Source organism: Bombina bombina, chromosome 1 (assembly GCF_027579735.1).
Source record: "Bombina bombina isolate aBomBom1 chromosome 1, aBomBom1.pri, whole genome shotgun sequence".
Taxonomy (NCBI): domain Eukaryota; kingdom Metazoa; phylum Chordata; class Amphibia; order Anura; family Bombinatoridae; genus Bombina; species Bombina bombina.
Window position 1 is genome coordinate 1,513,055,760 of NC_069499.1, and position 18,269 is coordinate 1,513,074,028.

Genomic DNA, 18,269 nt, shown 5'->3' on the forward strand with positions numbered 1-18,269 from the left:
ACACTTGAAAGTGATGCAGCATAGCTGTAAAAAGCTGACTAGAAAATATCTCCTGAACATCTCTATGTAAAAAAGAAAGATATTTTACCTCAAAAGTTCCTCAGTAGCCACCTCCCATTGTAAAGGATTTCTAAGCAGCATTTTAGTGTGTCTGTCCTGGGACATCTGAAGGGATGAGCATCGTGCACTCTCATCTTATTTCACCAATCAGGTAAAGGAAGTTTACAATGAAATCTCATGAGAGTCAAGTCAAATCTCATGAGATCACAATAAAAGTTCATGACCTCAGCACTGCTGATGCTGATTGGCTGCTGTTCATTTCTTAATTTTTTTTACCTGCAGCTGGGAGCAGTTGAGTATAACTTTTTACACAGAACTTACTCTGCTGAGCTGAGGAGATTGTGAGGTAAAATATCTTCCTTTTTTACATAGAGATGCTCAGGTGATATTTTCCTGTCAGCTTTTTACAGTTATACTGCATCAGTTTCAAGTGATTTAGCATATGAGTATTATGTCCCTTTAAGGAATATACTGTAGCTGTGATGTGCAGCAAAAGGTTGTTGAGCTTCACAAAATGGTAAGTGGCTTTAAGAAAATAGCAAAAGCATTGAAAATGCCAATTTCTAATATCAGGGCATTAATTAAAAAGTTTCAGTCAACTGGAAATGTTATGCATCAACCTGGAAGAGGACATGTGTCTATATTGTCTCAATGTACTGTGAAGAGGATGGTGTCAGGGTTTCACCTCACTTTGCTTGTTGTTTGCAGCTTTTTCAGCTGCCATTTCTCTCACCTGTGTTCTCACCTTGTCTGAAGCAGAATGTGTAATGCTGCACACTACACCCAGGCTCCCTCTCATGGCCAAACTGGAGAACATCATCAGTGAGAGACAGGTTGCAGTAGAAGAATTATGAAGTCATCACTTACTATTTAAAGTGCTTCAGTTCAGTCTGCCTTTGCCCTTGTGTTGTCACTGACTTCTCTGAGTTCCAGTGTTCTTGATTCTGTGTATAACCTGGCTTGTTTGATGTCCCTTATGGTTCCTGATCCCTGCCTTGTTCCTGACTCCGCTGATCTTTGTGTTCCTGACCCTGGCTCATCTAACTACTCGCTTTGGCTCCTGACCCAGCTCGTCTGACTATCAGCACTGGCTTTGACTCCTGGTTTGTCATTTGGCTTTTGGATTCTTTATTATTTTTTGTTATTTTTTAATAAAGGTGTAATTAATTTAGCATTTCATGTCTCTGTCTGATTCCTGGTTCCCTGACAGATGGTTCAAGCAGAAGTTAGTTGCGTCTTGTGGTCAAAAAGTCTCCAAAACTACAATCCGAAGTCAACTAAATCAGCAAGTTGTTTAAAAGGGTCAAGAAAAAAAGCCTCTACTCTCATCCAAAAAGAAACTCAATTGTCTTAAGTTTGCCAGACACTACTGGAACTTCAAATGGGATAAAGTTCTATGGTCAGTTGAAACCAAAACAGATCTTTTTGGCAAAAATAAACACCAGAGGTGGGTTCAGCGCACACAGAGAGGTAGCCATATAGAAAAGTATCTTATGCCCACAGTTTAATATAGTGGTGACTCTTTAATGTTTTGGGGCTGTTTTTCTGCCAGAGGACCTGGACATTTTGTTAGGATACATTGCATCATAGACTCTATCAAATATCAACAGATATTAAATGAACACCTGACTGTCTCTGGCAGAAAGATAAAAATGGACCGAAATTGAATCTTTCAGCAGGATGACAATGATCTAAAACATACATCAAAATCAACACAAAAATGGTTTACTGACCACAAATCAAGGTCCTGCTATGGCCATCCCAGTCCCCTAACTTGAGCCCCATAGAAAATCGGTGGGGAGAATTGAATAGGAGAGTCCACCAGCATTGAACTCGAAATTTGAAGGATCTGGAGAGATTCTGTATGGAGGAATGGTCTTAGATACCTTTCCATGTATTCTCCAACCTCAGCAGACATTATAGGAGAACAATCAGAGCTGTTATCTTGGCAAAGGGAGGTAGCACAAAGTATTTAATAAAAGGGTGCCAAAAATTGTGCAACGCATATATTTATGCATTTTTGGATAAACCGAAGTTGTGTTTGCAATTGTTTGATATCTATGAAAGGAGAGTATTTTTGTGTATTTTATTTTTCACAAAAGATCAAAATGTTAAACAATAAATACAATCTTTCACAGTCTTCTTTGTTCATATTTACCAATAGTACCAATATTAGTGGAGGGTACTGTACCTTCTGATTTGGGACCATGGGACCCAAGCAGTGCTTAACAAGAGCAGTACATTGGGATAACATGGTTGCCTTCAATAATATAAAAGTGCTCAAGTCCCTTGTATACATCTGTGTATCTCTTTTGTCTTTAGGATGCAGTGTAATGTTAAAGACTGCAGGGGAATGAGAGCTAGTGGTATCTTTGATTCTTAGACCCAGGCAGCACATTATAAATACAATTAATTGAGCAGGTCTTGCCTAGTGACAACAGGTCTGGAGCTGAATTTAAAGGACAACTTTCATGATTCATATAAAGCATGTAATATTTTAACAATTTTGCAGACACGTGCCCACTCCTGAACTTACCTCCCTAGTTTTCAAAAAAGGATACCAAGAGAACAAAGACAATTTGCTAATGAATATAAATGGAAAAGTTGTTTAAAATTACATTTTCCATCTAAACCATAAAAGTTGAATTTTGACTTTACTATCCCTCTAACATTTTTCTTTAATGATTCAGATACAGCTTGCAATTTTAAACATCTTTATAATTTACTTCTATTATCTAATTGTCTTCGTTCTCTTGGGATATAGGCTCAGGAGCATGCACGTGTCTGGAAAACTATATGGCAGCAGTTTTGCAAGAATGCTACCCATTTACAAGAGCACTAGATGGCAGCACTATGTCCTGCCATGCAGGGCACCAGATTCCTACCTAGGTATCTTTTCAACACAGAATACCATGGAACTAAGCAAAGTTGATAAGAGAAGTAAATTGGAAACTTTTTTAAAACTTTATGCTATGAGGCCCATTTATTAAGCTCCGTATGGAGCTTGAGGGCCCGTGTTTCTGGCGAGTCTTCAGACTCACCAGAAACAGCAGTTATGAAGCAGCGTTCTAAAGACCCCTGCTCCATAACCCTGTCCGCCTGCTCTGAGCAGATGAACAGAAATCGCCACAATTCAACCCAATCAAGTACGATCGGGTTGATTGACACCTCCCTGCTGGTGGCCGCGAGTCTGCAGGGGGCGGCGTTGCACCAGCAGCTCTTGTGAGCTGCTAGTGCAATGCTGAATACAGAGAGCGTATTGCTCTCCGCATTCAGCGAGGTCTTGCGGACCTGATCCGCACTGTTGGATCAGGTCCGCAAGACCGTTGTTAAATAGGCCTCTTAGTCTCTATAACAAAAACATAATTTATGTAAGAACTTACCTGATAAATTCATTTCTTTCATATTAGCAAGAGTCCATGAGCTAGTGACGTATGGGATATACATTCCTACCAGGAGGGGCAAAGTTTCCCAAACCTCAAAATGCCTATAAATACACCCCTCACCACACCCACAAATCAGTTTAACGCATAGCCAAGAAGTGGGGTGATAAGACAAAAGTGCGAAAGCATAAAAAAATAAGGAATTGGAATAATTGTGCTTTATAAAAAAATCATAACCACCACAAAAAGGGTGGGCCTCATGGACTCTTGCTAATATGAAAGAAATGAATTTATCAGGTAAGTTCTTACATAAATTATGTTTTCTTTCATGTAATTAGCAAGAGTCCATGAGCTAGTGACGTATGGGATAATGACTACCCAAGATGTGGATCTTCCACGCATGAGTCACTAGAGAGGGAGGGATAAAATAAAGACAGCCAATTCCGCTGAAAATAATCCACACCCAAAATAAAGTTTAAATCTTATAATGAAAAAAACTGAAATTATAAGCAGAAGAATCAAACTGAAACAGCTGCCTGAAGTACTTTTCTACCAAAAACTGCTTCAGAAGAAGAAAACACATCAAAGTGGTAGAATTTAGTAAAAGTATGCAAAGAAGACCAAGTTGCTGCTTTGCAAATCTGATCAACCGAAGCTTCATTCCTAAACGCCCAGGAAGTAGAAACTGACCTAGTAGAATGAGCTGTAATCCTTTGAGGCAGGGACTTACCCGACTCTACATAAGCATGATGAATTAAAGATTTCAACCAAGATGCCAAAAAAATGGCAGAGGCCTTCTGACCTTTCCTAGAACTGGAAAAGATAACAAATAGACTAGAAGTCTTTCGGAAATTCTTAGTAGCTTCAACATAATATTTCAAAGCTCTAACTACATCCAAAGAATGCAATGATCTCTCCTTAGAATTCTTAGGATTAGGACACAATGAAGGAACCACAATTTCTCTACTAATGTTGTTAGAATTCACAACCTTAGGTAAAGATTTAAAAGAAGTTCGCAACACCGGCTTATCCTGATGAAAAATCAGAAAAGGAGACTCACAAGAAAGAGCAGATAATTCAGAAACTCTTCTAGCAGAAGAGATGGCCAAAAGAAACAAAACTTTCCAAGAAAGTAATTTAATGTCCAGTGAATGCATAGGTTCAAATGGAGGAGCTTGAAGAGCCCCCAAAACCAAATTCAAACTCCAAGGAGGAGAAATTGACTTAATAACAGGTTTTATATGAACCAAAGCTTGTACAAAACAATGAATATCAGGAAGATTAGCAATCTTTCTGTGAAAAAGAACAGAAAGAGCAGAGATTTGTCCTTTCAAGGAACTTGCAGACAAACCTTTATCCAAACCATCCTGAAAAAACTGTAAAATTCTCGGAATTCTAAAAGAATGCCAGGAAAAATGATGAGAAAGACACCAAGAAATGTAAGTCTTCCAGACTCGATAATATATCTTCCTAGATACAGATTTACGAGCCTGTAACATAGTATTAATCACAGAGTCAGAGAAACCTCTTTGACTAAGAATCAAGCGTTCAATCTCCATACCTTCAAATTTATGGATTTGAGATCCTGATGGAAAAAAGGACCTTGTGACAGAAGGTCTGGTCTTAACGGAAGAGGCCATCCGGACAAGATCCGCATACCAAAACCTGTGAGGCCATGCTGGTGCCACCAACAGAACAAACGAACATTCCTTCAGAATCTTGGAGATTACTCTTGGAAGAAGAACTAGAGGCGGAAAGATATAGGCAGGATGATGCTTCCAAGGAAGTGACAATGCATCCACTGCTTCCGCCTGAGGATCCCTGGATCTGGACAGATACCTGGGAAGTTTCTTGTTTAGATGAGAAGCCATCAGATCTATTTCTGGAAGTCCCCACATTTGAACAATCTGAAGAAATACCTCTGGGTGAAGAGACCATTTGCCCGGATGTAACGTTTGGCGACTGAGATAATCCGCTTCCCAATTGTCTATATCTGGGATATGAACCGCAGAAATTAGACAGGAGCTGGATTCCGCCCATACCAGTATTCGATATACTTCTTTCATAGCCAGAGGACTGTGAGTCCCTTCTTGATGATTGATATATGCCACAGTTGTGACATTGTCTGTCTGAAAACAAATGAACGATTCTCTCTTTAGAAGAGGCCATGACTGAAGAGCTCTGAAAATTGCACAGAGTTCCAAAATATTGATTGGTAATTTCACCTCCTGAGATTCCCAAACCCCTTGTGCTGTCACAGACCCCCAAACAGCTCCCCAACCTGTCAGACTTGCATCTGTTGAAATCACAGTCCAGGTCAGAAGAACAAAAGAAGCCCCCTGAACTAAACGATGGTGATCTGTCCACCACGTAAGAGAGTGTCGTACAATCGGTTTTAAAGATATCAATTGAGATATCTTTGTGTAATCCCTGCACCACTGGTTCAGCATACAGAGCTGAAGAGGTCGCATGTGAAAACGAGCAAAGGGGATCGCGTCCGATGCAGCAGTCATAAGACCTAGAATTTCCATGCATAAGGCTACCGAAGGGAATGATTGAGACTGAAGGTTTCGACAAGCTGAAATCAATTTTAGACGTCTCTTGTCCGTTAGTGACAGAGTCATGGACACTGAATCTATCTGGAAACCTAAAAAGGTTACCCTTGTCTGAGGAATCAATGAGCTTTTCGGTAAATTGCTCCTCCAACCATGATCTCGAAGAAACAATACAAGTCGATTCGTATGAGATTCTGCTAAATGTGAAGATTGAGCAAGTACCAAGATATCGTCCAAATAAGGAAATACCACAATACCCTGTTCTCTGATTACAGACAGAAGGGCACCGAGAACCTTTGTAAAAATCCTTGGAGCTGTTGCTAGGCCAAACGGCAGAGCCACAAACTGGTAATACTTGTCCAGGAAAGAGGATCTCAGAAACTGAAAGTGATCTGGATGAATCGGAATATGCAGATATGCATCCTGTAAATCTATTGTGGACATATAATGCCCTTGCTGAACAAAAGGCAGGATAGTCCTTATAGTTACCATTTTGAATGTTGGTATCCTTACATAACGATTCAATATTTTTAAATCCAGAACTGGTCTGAAGGAATTCTCCTTCTTTGGTACAATGAAGAGATTTGAATAAAACCCCAGTCCCTGTTCCAGAACTGGAACTGGCATAATTACTCCAGCCAACTCTAGATCTGAAACACATTTCAGAAATGCTTGAGCCTTTGCCGGATTTACTGGGACACGGGAAAGAAAAAATCTTTTTGCAGGAGGCCTTATCTTGAAGCCAATTCTGTACCCTTCTGAAACAATGTTCTGAATCCAAAGATTGTGAATTGAATTGATCCAAATTTCTTTGAAAAATCGTAATCTGCCCCCTACCAGCTGGGCTGGAATGAGGGCCGCACCTTCATGTGGACTTTGGAGCTGGCTTTGGTTTTCTAAAAGGCTTGGATTTATTCCAGACTGGAGATGGTTTCCAAACTGATACCGCTCCCGTGGGTGAAGGATCAGGCTTTTGTTCCTTATTGTGACGAAAGGAACGAAAACGATTATTAGACCTAAATTTACCTTTAGATTTTTTATCCTGTGGTAAAAAAGTTCCTTTCCCTCCAGTAACAGTTGAGATAATAGAATCCAACTGTGAACCAAATAATTTATTACCCTGGAAAGAAAGGGAAAGGAAAGTTGACTTAGAAGACATATCAGCATTCCAAGTTTTAAGCCATAAAGCTCTTCTAGCTAAAATGGCTAGAGACATATACCTGGCATCAACCCTAATGATATCAAAGATGGCATCACAAATAAAGTTATTAGCATGTTGAAGAAGATTAACAATGCTATGAGAATTATGATCTGTTACTTGTTGCGCTAAAGCTTCTAACCAAAAAGTTGAAGCTGCAGCAACATCCGCTAAAGATATAGCAGGTCTAAGAAGATTACCTGAACATAAGTAAGCTTTTCTTAGAAAGGATTCAATTTTCCTATCTAAAGGATCCTTAAAGGAAGTACTATCTGCCGTAGGAATAGTAGTACGTTTAGCAAGAGTAGAGATAGCCCCATCAACCTTAGGGATTTTGTCCCAAAACTCTAATCTGTCAGATGGCACAGGATATAATTGCTTAAAACGTTTAGAAGGAGTAAATGAATTACCCAAATTATTCCATTCCCTGGAGATTACTTCAGAAATAGCATCAGGGACAGGAAAAACTTCTGGAATAACTACAGGAGATTTAAAAACCTTATTTAAATGTTTAGATTTAGTATCAAGAGGACCAGAATCCTCTATTTCTAATGCAATTAAGACTTCTTTAAGTAAAGAACGAATAAATTCTATTTTGAATAAATATGAAGATTTATCAGCATCAACCTCTGAAACAGAATCCTCTGAACCAGAGGAATCATTATCAGAATCAGAATGATGATGTTCATTTAAAATTTCATCTGAAAAATGAAAAGTTTTAAAAGACCTTTTACGTTTACTAGAAGAAGGAATAAAAGACATAGCCTTCTTAATGGATTTAGAAACAAAATCTCTTATGTTAACAGGAACACTCTGAGTATTAGATGTTGATGGAACAACAACAGGTAATGTAACATTACTAAAGGAAATATTATCTGCATTAACAAGTTTGTCATGGCATTCATTACAAACAACAGCTGGAGGAACAGCTACCACAAGTTTACAGCAAATACACTTAACTTTGGTAGATCCAGTACTAGGCAGCGATTTTTCAGAAGTATCTTCTGACTCAGGATCAATCTGAGACATCTTGCAATATGTAATAGAAAAAACAACATATAAAGCAAAATTGATCAAATTCCTTAAATGACAGTTTCAGGAATGGGAAAAAATGCCAGTGAACAAGCTTCTAGCAACCAGAAGCAATAAACAAAGAGACTTAAATAATGTGGAGACAATAGTGACACCCATATTTTTTAGCACCAAAAAAGACGCCCACATTATTTGGCCACATCCGGAACGCCGACACTTTTGGCGCAAAAAAAAAAAAACCCGTCAAAATTGACGCAACTTCCGGTGACACGTATGACGCCGGAAACAAAGAAAAAAAATTTGCGCCAAAAAAGTCGGCGCCAAGAATGACGCAATAAAATGAAGCATTTTCAGCCCCCGCGAGCCTAACAGCCCACAGGGAAAAAGTCAAATTTTAAGGTAAGAAAAAAATTGATTTATTCATATGCATTATCCCAAATATGAAACTGACTGTCTGAAATAAGGAATGTTGAACATCCTGAGTCAAGGCAAATAAATGTTTGAACACAAATATTTAGAACTTTATATAAAAGTGCCCAACCATAGCTTAGAGTGTCACAGAAAATAAGACTTACTTACCCCAGGACACTCATCTACATGTAGTAGAAAGCCAAACCAGTACTGAAACGAGAATCAGCAGAGGTAATGGTATATATATAAGAGTATATCGTCAATCTGAAAAGGGAGGTAAGAGATGAATCTCTACGACCCATAACAGAGAACCTATGAAATAGACCCCGTAGAAGGAGATCATTGAATTCAAATAGGCAATACTCCTCCTCACATCCCTCTGACATTCACTGCACGCTGAGAGGAAAACCGGGCTCCAACCTGCTGCGGAGCGCATATCAACGTAGAATCTAGCACAAACTTACTTCACCACCTCCATCGGAGGCAAAGTTTGTAAAACTGATTTGTGGGTGTGGTGAGGGGTGTATTTATAGGCATTTTGAGGTTTGGGAAACTTTGCCCCTCCTGGTAGGAATGTATATCCCATACGTCACTAGCTCATGGACTCTTGCTAATTACATGAAAGAAAGAACATTTTTGGGTTTCATATCCTTTTAAAAAATCATGCAATAATACAATAAGTCAATATTTTTCTTTGTAGTTATCAGTTTAATATTTTTCTTTCATAATTCAGATAGAGGATACAATTTTAAACAACTTTCCAATGTATTTTTATTATCAATTTTGCTTCATTCTCTTGGTATCCTTTGTTGAAAGAGCAGCAATGCACTTCTGGGAGCTAGCTGAACTCATTAGGTAAGCCAATGAAAAGAGACATATATTTGCAGTCAACAGTAATAGTTCCCAGTAGTGGACTGCTCTTCCTGAGCTCACTGAGGTATGCTTTTCAACAAATATACTAAGACAACAAAAGAAATGAAATAATAGAAGATGTTTTAAATTGTATGCTTAATCTGAATCATGTAAGAAAAATGTTGGTTTGCTTTACCCTTCATGGGTAGAAGCTGGTGACAAAGCCTTTATACCAGCTTTTTAAAGTCTCAGTTAAAAGGGTTACCCAGCACTTATTGACAGGTCATAGTTATCCATAACATAATTTCCATAGGGCACAAAGGGGGTATTAAACCTCATATTGGGAAGAGGGGAGCCCCCTTTCCATTGTAGGTACCATATAACTTTGTTTAGTAAATGATTGCCATGGAAATGGAAATCACCTGCTTATTGTATTCATTGTATGGGGTACAGTGACTCCAAAGGTGTACATATCCCCTAAAGATAGCATAGAACATAATCTCTAAAGATAGCATAGAACCTATCCCCTAAAGATAGCATAGAACATAATCTCTAAAGATAGCATAGAACATATCCCCTAAAGATAGCATAGAACATAATCTCTAAAGATAGCATAGAACATATCCCCTAAAGATAGCATAGAACATAATCTCTAAAGATAGCATAGAACATATCCCCTAAAGATAGCATAGAACATAATCTCTAAAGATAGCATAGAACATATCCCCTAAAGATAGCATAGAACATAATCTCTAAAGATAGCATAGAACATATCCCCTAAAGATAGCATAGAACATAACCTCTAAAGATAGCATAGAACATATCCCCTAAAGATAGCATAGAACATAACCTCTAAAGATAGCATAGAACATATCCCCTAAAGATAGCATAGAACATATCCCCTAAAGATAGCATAGAACATAACCTCTAAAGATAGCATAGAACATATCCCCTAAAGATAGCATAGAACATAATCTCTAAAGATAGCATAGAACATATCCCCTAAAGATAGCATAGAACATAATCTCTAAAGATAGCATAGAACATATCCCCTAAAGATAGCATAGAACATAATCTCTAAAGATAGCATACAACATAACCTCTAAAGATAGCATAGAACATATCCCCTAAAGATAGCATAGAACATATCCCCTAAAGATGGCATAGAACATATCCCCTAAAGATGGCATAGACCATATCCCCTAAATATAGCATAGAACATATCCCCTAAAGATAGCATAGAACATATCCCCTAAAGATGGCATAGAACATATCCCCTAAAGATGGCATAGAACATATCCCCTAAAGATAGCATAGAACATATCCCCTAAAGATAGCATAGACCATATCCCCTAAATATAGCATAGAACATATCCCCTAAAGATAGCATAGAACATATCCCCTAAAGATGGCATAGAACATATCCCCTAAAGATGGCATAGACCATATCCCCTAAATATAGCATAGAACATATCCCCTAAAGATAGCATAGAACATTTTCTCTAAAGATAGCATAAAACATATCCCGTAAAGATAGCATAGAACATATCCCCTAAAGATAGCATAAAACATATCCCCTACAGATAGCATAGAACATATCCCCTAAAGATAGCATAAAACCATATCCCCAACAGATAGCATATAACATATCCCCTAAAGATAGCATAGAACCTATAGATATCATAGAACATAACCCCTAAAGATAGCATAGAACATATTTCCTAAAGATAGCATAAAACATATCCCCTAAAGATAGCATATAACATATCCCCTAAAGATAGCATAGAATATATCCCCTAAAGATAGCATAGAACATATCCCCTAAAGATAGCATAAAACCATATCCCCTACAGATAGCATAAAACATATCCCCTAAAGATAGCATATAACATATCCCCTAAAGATAGCATAGAATATATCCCCTAAAGATAGCATAGAACATATCCCCTAAAGATAGCATAGAACATATCCCTTAAAGATAGCATAGATCATATCCCCTAAATATAGTATAGAACATATCCCATAAAGATAGCATAGAATATATTCCCTAAATATAGAATAGAACATATCCCCTATAGATAGCATAGAACATATCCCCTATAGATAGCATAGAACATATCCCCTAATTATAGCATAGAACATATCCCCTAAAGATTAGCATAGAACATATTCCCTAAAGACAGCATAGAACATATCCCCTAAAGATAGCATAGCATATACCCCCTAAAGATATCATAAAACATATCCCCTAAAGATAGCATAGATCAAATTCCCTAAAGATAGCATAGAACATATCCCCTAAAGATAGCATATATCATGACCTCTAAAGAGAGCATAGAACATATCCCCTAAAGATAGCATAGAACATATGCCCTATAGATAGCATATTAGAACATATGCCCTATATATAGCATAGAACATATACCCTAAAGATAGCATAGAACATGTTCCCTAAAGATAGCATAAAACATATAACCTAAAGATAGCATAGAACCTATCCCCTAAAGATAGCATAGAACCTATAGATATCATAGAACATAACCCCTAAAGATAGCATAGAACATTTTTCCTAAAGATAGCATAAAACATATCCCCTAAAGATAGCATATAACATATCCCCTAAAGATAGCATAGAATATATCCCCTAAAGATAGCATAGAACATATCCCCTAAAGATAGCATAAAACCATATCCCCTACAGATAGCATAAAACATATCCCCTAAAGATAGCATATAACATATCCCCTAAAGATAGCATAGAATATATCCCCTAAAGATAGCATAGAACATATCCCCTAAAGATAGCATAGAACATATCCCTTAAAGATAGCATAGATCATATCCCCTAAATATAGTATAGAACATATCCCATAAAGATAGCATAGAATATATTCCCTAAATATAGAATAGAACATATCCCCTATAGATAGCATAGAACATATCCCCTATAGATAGCATAGAACAAATCCCCTAATTATAGCATAGAACATATCCCCTAAAGATTAGCATAGAACATATTCCCTAAAGACAGCATAGAACATATCCCCTAAAGATAGCATAGCATATACCCACTAAAGATATCATAAAACATATCCCCTAAAGATAGCATAGATCAAATTCCCTAAAGATAGCATAGAACATATCCCCTAAAGATAGCATATATCATGACCTCTAAAGAGAGCATAGAACATATCCCCTAAAGATAGCATAGAACATATGCCCTATAGAGAGCATATTAGAACATATGCCCTATATATAGCATAGAACATATACCCTAAAGATAGCATAGAAAATGTTCCCTAAAGATAGCATAGAACATATGCCCTATAGATAGCATATTAGAACAAATGCCCTATAGATAGCATAGAACATATACCCTAAAGATAGCATAGAACCTATCCCCTAAAGAGAGCATAGAACATATCCCATAAAGATAGCATAGAATATATTCCCTAAATGTAGAATAGAACATATCCCCTATAGATAGCATAGAACATATCCCATATAGATAGCATAGAACATATTCCCTAAATATAGCATAACACATATCCCCTAAAGATAGCATAGAACATATCCCCCAAAGATTAGCATAGAACATATTCCCTAAAGATATCATAGAACATAGCCCCTAAAGACAACACATAACATATCCTTTAAGATAGCACAGAACATATCCCCTATAGATAGCATAGAACATATCCCCTAAAGATGGCATAGAACATATCCCCTAAAGAGGGCATTGAACATATGCCCTAAAGATAGCATAGAACATATCCCCTAAAGATGGCATAGAACATATGCCCTAAAGATAGCATAGAACATATCCCCTAAAGATAGCATAGAACATAACCTCTAAAGATAGCATAGAACATATCCCCTAAAGATAGCATAGAACATATCCCCTAAAGATGGCATAGAACATATCCCCTAAAGATGGCATAGACCATATCCCCTAAAAATAGCATAGAACATATCCCCTAAAGATAGAATAGAACATTTTCTCTAAAGATAGCATAAAACATATCCCCTAAAGATAGCATAGAACATATCCCCTAAAGATAGCATAAAACATATCCCCTAAAGATAGCATAGAACATATCCCCTAATTATAGCATAGAACATATCCCCTAAAGATTAGCATAGAACATATTCCCTAAAGACAGCATAGAACATATCCCCTAAAGATAGCATAGCATATACCCCCTAAAGATATCATAAAACATATCCCCTAAAGATAGCATAGATCAAATTCCCTAAAGATAGCATAGAACATATCCCCTAAAGATAGCATATATCATGACCTCTAAAGAGAGCATAGAACATATCCCCTAAAGATAGCATAGAACATATGCCCTATAGATAGCATATTAGAACATATGCCCTATATATAGCATAGAACATATACCCTAAAGATAGCATAGAACATGTTCCCTAAAGATAGCATAAAACATATAACCTAAAGATAGCATAGAACCTATCCCCTAAAGATAGCATAGAACCTATAGATATCATAGAACATAACCCCTAAAGATAGCATAGAACATATTTCCTAAAGATAGCATAAAACATATCCCCTAAAGATAGCATATAACATATTCCCTAAAGATAGCATAGAATATATCCCCTAAAGATAGCATAGAACATATCCCCTAAAGATAGCATAAAACCATATCCCCTACAGATAGCATAAAACATATCCCCTAAAGATAGCATATAACATATCCCCTAAAGATAGCATAGAATATATCCCCTAAAGATAGCATAGAACATATCTCCTAAAGATAGCATAGAACATATCCCTTAAAGATAGCATAGATCATATCCCCTAAATTAAGTATAGAACATATCCCATAAAGATAGCATAGAATATATTCCCTAAATATAGAATAGAACATATCCCCTATAGATAGCATAGAACATATCCCCTATAGATAGCATAGAACATATCCCCTAATTATAGCATAGAACATATCCCCTAAAGATTAGCATAGAACATATTCACTAAAGACAGCATAGAACATATCCCCTAAAGATAGCATAGCATATACCCCCTAAAGATATCATAAAACATATCCCCTAAAGATAGCATAGATCAAATTCCCTAAAGATAGCATAGAACATATCCCCTAAAGATAGCATAAATCATGACCTCTAAAGAGAGCATAGAACATATCCCCTAAAGATAGCATAGAACATATGCCCTATAGAGAGCATATTAGAACATATGCCCTATATATAGCATAGAACATATACCCTAAAGATAGCATAGAAAATGTTCCCTAAAGATAGCATAGAACATATGCCCTATAGATAGCATATTAGAACATATGCCCTATATATAGCATAGAACATATACCCTAAAGATAGCATAGAACCTATCCCCTAAAGATAGCATAGAACATATCCCATAAAGATAGCATAGAATATATTCCCTAAATATAGAATAGAACATATCCCCTATAGATAGCATAGAACATATCCCATATAGATAGCATAGAACATATCCCCTAAATATAGCATAGCACATATCCCCTAAAGATAGCATAGAACATATCCCCCAAAGATTAGCATAGAACATATTCCCTAAAGATATCATAGAACATAGCCCCTAAAGACAACACATAACATATCCCTTAAAGATAGCACAGAACATATCCCCTATAGATAGCATAGAACATATCCCCTAAAGATGGCATAGAACATATCCCCTAAAGAGGGCATTGAACATATGCCCTAAAGATAGCATAGAACATATCCCCTAAAGATGGCATAGAACATATACCCTAAAGATAGCATAGAACATATCCCCTAAAGATAGCATAGAACATAACATCTAAAGATAGCATAGAACATATCCCCTAAAGATAGCATAGAACATATCCCCTAAAGATGGCATAGAACATATCCCCTAAAGATGGCATAGACCATATCCCCTAAATATAGCATAGAACATATCCCCTAAAGATAGAATAGAACATTTTCTCTAAAGATAGCATAAAACATATCCCCTAAAGATAGCATAGAACATATCCCCTAAAGATAGCATAAAACATATCCCCTACAGATAGCATATAGCATATCCCCTAAAGATGGCATAGAACATATCCCCTAAAGATAGTATAGAACATATCCCCTAAAGATAGCATAGAACATATCCCTTAAAGATAGCATAGATCATATCCCCTAAAGATAGTATAGAACATATCCCATAAAGATAGCATAGAATATATTCCCTAAATATAGAATAGAACATATCCCCTATAGATAGCATAGAAAATATCCCCTATAGATAGCATAGAACCTATAGATATCATAGAACATAACCCCTAAAGATAGCATAGAACATATTTCCTAAAGATAGCATAAAACATATCCCCTAAAGATAGCATATAACATATCCCCTAAAGATAGCATAGAGCATATCCCCTAAAGATGGCATAGAACATATCCCCTAAAGATAGTATAGAACATATCCCCTAAAGATAGCATAGAACATATCCCTTAAAGATAGCATAGATCATATCCCCTAAAGATAGTATAGAACATATCCCATAAAGATAGCATAGAATATATTCCCTAAATATAGAATAGAACATATCCCCTATAGATAGCATAGAAAATATCCCCTATAGATAGCATAGAACATATCCCCTAATTATAGCATAGAACATATCCCCTAAAGATTAGCATAGAACATATTCCCTAAATACAGCATAGAACATATCCCCTAAAGATGGCATAGAACATATCCCCTAAAGAGGGCATAGAACATATGCCCTAAAGATAGCATAGAACATATCCCCTAAAGATGGCATAGAACATATGCCATAAAGATAGCATAGAACATATCCCCTAAAGATAGCATAGAACATAACCTCTAAAGATAGCATAGAACATATCCCCTAAAGATAGCATAGAACATATCCCCTAAAGATGGCATAGACCATATCCCCTAAATATAGCATAGAACATATCCCCTAAAGATAGCATAGAACATTTTCTCTAAAGATAGCATAAAACATATCCCCTAAATATAGCATAGAACATATCCCCTAAAGATAGCATAAAATATATCCCCTACAGATAGCATATAACATATCCCCTAAAGATAGCATAGAACCTATAGATATCATAGAATATAACCCCTAAAGATAGCATAGAACATATTTCTTAAAGATAGCATAAAACATATCCCCTAAAGATAGCATATAACATATCCCCTAAAGATAGCATAGAGCATATCCCCTAAAGATGGCATAGAACATATCCCCTAAAGATAGCATAGAAAATATCCCCTAAAGATAGCATAGAACATATCCCTTAAAGATAGCATAGATCATATCCCCTAAATATAGTATAGAACATATCCCATAAAGATAGCATAGAATATATTCCTTAAATATAGAATAGAACATATCGCCTATAGATAGCATAGAACATATCCCCTATAGATAGCATAGAACATATCCCCTAATTATAGCATAGAACATATCCACTAAAGATTAGCATAGAACATATTCCCTAAAGACAGCATAGAACATATCCCCTAAAGATAGCATAGCATATACCCCCTAAAGATATCATAAAACATATCCCCTAAAGATAGCATATTACAAATTCCCTAAAGATAGCATAGAACATATCCCCTAAAGATAGCATAGAACATATCCCCTAAAGATAGCATATATCATGAGCTCTAAAGAGAGCATAGAACATAACCCCAAAAGATAGCATAGAACATATTTCCTAAAGATAGCATAAAACATATCCCCTAAAGATAGCAAATAACATATCCCCTAAAGATAGCATAGAGCATATCCCTAAAGATGGCATAGAACATATCCCCTAAAGATAGCATAGAACATATCCCCTAAAGATAGCATAGAACATATCCCTTAAAGATAGCATAGATCATATCCCCTAAAGATAGTATAGAACATATCCCATAAAGATAGTATAGAATATATTCCCTAAATATAGAATAGAACATATCCCCTATAGATAGCATAGAACATATCCCCTATAGATAGCATAGAACATATCCCCTAAAGATTAGCATAGAACATATTCCCTAAAGACAGCATAGAACATATCCCCTAAAGATGGCATAGAACATATCCCCTAAAGAGGGCATAGAACATATGCACTAAAGATAGCATAGAACATATCCCCTAAAGATGGCATAGAACATATGCCCTAAAGATAGCATAGAACATATCCCCCAAAGATAGCATAGAACATAACCTCTAAAGATAGCATAGAACATATCCCCTAAAGATAGCATAGAACATATCCCCTAAAGATAGCATAAAACATATCCCCTACAGATAGCATATAACATATCCCCTAAAGATAGCATAGAACCTATAGATATCATAGAACATAACCCCTAAAGATAGCATAGAATATATTTCCTAAAGATAGCATAAAACATATCCCCTAAAGATAGCATAGAGCATATCCCCTAAAGATGGCATAGAACATATCCCCTAATGATGGCATAGAACATATCCCCTAAATATAGCATAGAACATATCCCCTAAAGATAGCATAGAACATATCCCTTAAAGATAGCATAGATCATATCCCCTAAAGATAGTATAGAACATATCCCATAAAGATAGCATAGAATATATTCCTAAATATAGAATAGAACATATCCCCTATAGATAGCATAGAACATATCCCCTATAGATAGCATAGAACATTTCCCCTAATTATAGCATAGAACATATCCCCTAAAGATTAGCATAGAACATATTCCCTAAAGACAGCATA